At 63.5% G+C, this 1,997-nt stretch overlaps 1 long non-coding RNA gene across 4 annotated transcripts in view; it reads right to left on the bottom strand.

The window, feature by feature from the left end:
• Positions 1–203: 203 nt before the first annotated feature.
• Positions 204–1,997, bottom strand: part of LOC120592147 (uncharacterized) — a 6,892-nt gene continuing 5,098 nt past the window's right edge. For all 4 annotated transcript variants that reach the window (XR_005650062.1, XR_005650063.1, XR_005650065.1 and 1 more), the window contains exon 4: positions 204–1,080. This is a non-coding gene — a long non-coding RNA (uncharacterized LOC120592147). The remainder of the gene's footprint in view (positions 1,081–1,997) is intronic.

Genomic DNA, 1,997 nt, shown 5'->3' with positions numbered 1-1,997 from the left:
GGGCCCAGGGCAGGCACCGAGGGGCCCGAGGTTCAGCTGGACCTCGAGCGAGGACTCCTGGTCTAGAGGAGCTGGGGGCGCTGTACTCGGCGTTTAAACAGAAGCAGAGCAGACACGCGTGCTGCCACATGTCTGCGGCGGCGCAGGAGGGGAGTGGCTGCGGACAGGGACAGGAAGGAGACACGCCTGTCCTCCGTGTGGTAGCACTGTGCCGTGTGCATTATCGTAAGCCTTTATTTAGAAAGATCCTAGGATTCAGACTGCAGGCCTGAGAGGCAGCGGGCTGGGCGGCTTGCAAGGCGCTGGCAGCTGGACTCTGCCGCTGTCCAGCAGGGCCTGTCTCCAGGGCGAGGGGCGGTCTTCAGGGAGGTGTCGGATACAGACGTGTTGTGGAGAAACAGGTGGGGGGAGGGCATTGCTGAGGAAGGGTCCCTTCCTGAAGGAGCAGAGGCCCACCCAGTGGCCTCCCAGACAGACTGGGGGTGCGAGCCACCCTCTCCCACTGTCCGGGTCCTTGCGGCACAGAGGCAGGCCCCGGCTGGGGCCCATCGCTCTGCGTCCGGACTGACCAGGTCAGCGTGGTGCCCCCAGGGGGCCTGGCGTGGCTGAGAGGGATGGAAGCAGCCAAGGCCAACTCTGCTCCACTCCCCACGGGGCTGTCCTCACGAGGCTCCCTGCCTGTGGTGAGGGTGGCTCCCAGCACTGGTCTCTCGGAGCAAGGGCCCCCTCTTCTGTTTCTGCTCCCCCCACCCCGGCCCACAGGTACATCCACGCCCACCAGTCCTGTTGTTCAGCGGTCAGGAGTCTTTATTAGGCAGAGGGCAGATGCCATCTCAGAGAGACCCCAGGTCGGACGGCAGGAGAAGCCGGGCCAGACGGCAGTGGGCCTGGGAGCAGGGGTGAAGCTGTCTCATCCCAGGTGGCTCCAGGTGTGGTGGGTGGGCTGCCAGGCTGAGGGCTGGGGCCGCCCCGCTCCCACCCTGCTCCAAGGCTCCTCGGAGGAGGCGCCATCCTCCAGCTGCTCCAGGAGGGCTTCTCAGAGCGTCCCCAGCCGACTGTGTGATGTAGGTTCTTTTCGGTCTGAAAAGAAACGTCCAGGTGTCGAGTGACTAGGGTTGTTTTTGGATGGTGACCTTAGCCGGAGACAGAGGACAAACTTCCAGGGAGAGCACCTCTCCCAGGTGTTCTCCCAGGGCCACGGAGCTGAGCGGGGAGGGAACGGATGCCCGGGGTGGGGACGCATGCTTCCCTTGGCCAGGGACCACCCTGGGGGGTTTGGGTGACTTCCACGGTTCCTGTGGCCCCTTCCCGTCCTGTCTTCGGCCAGCAAGGACTGTTCCCAGCATCCTTCAGACTTCAGCTCTGCACCTGAGAAGCACAGCTCCTTCCTCCGAGAACTTGCCAGAAGCCTGCCTATCTCTCCGCACAGCTCCTCCCACCGCGTCGGGGACATGTTCTGCCAGAAGCCAGCGCGAGCAGAGGGAGCATATGCTTTGGGATCCAGGAAGCCCCATTTGAAGCCCAGCCCAACGTGAGAGCCCCAGAACTCTGCGCCACATGTCCTTCTCGGGGGGACTACACCTTCGTGAGCGGGGGGACGGCACTGCCCTGTTTTCAGATTGCCCTGTTGTAAGATTTACCGAGATCACAGCTAAGGAAGGGCTTACGCTAGCAGGTGGTGGCCTAATGAGGGTCAGCCCCTCCCTCCCCGGGGTGGGGGCCTGTGCCCAGGACTGAGGGTGAGATCAGGAGGGATGCACAGCCCGTGACTGGTGGGGTGACCGTGGGCGGACGTCAGAAGCATGGCTGCGGGCCCAGCGCTCTGTACCTGCCCCACGTGGGAGGGGGAGCCAGCAGCTTTGGAAGCCCCCAAAGTACACCTAGGGTGACTTCTCCAAGGGCTTTAAAATCGGAGACTCTCAGAGGAGACGTGAGCCAGTCCCTGTTTAGCCTTACTCTGCCCAGGTCCCTGTCACTCACCCATCTAGACTCCGCCC

Source organism: Pteropus medius, unplaced genomic scaffold (genome assembly GCF_902729225.1).
Source record: "Pteropus medius unplaced genomic scaffold, Ma_sr-lr_union100, whole genome shotgun sequence".
Lineage (NCBI taxonomy): Eukaryota > Metazoa > Chordata > Mammalia > Chiroptera > Pteropodidae > Pteropus > Pteropus medius.
The sequence above is the reverse complement of the archived record's forward strand: the minus strand, read 5'-3'. Positions and strand labels throughout refer to the sequence as shown.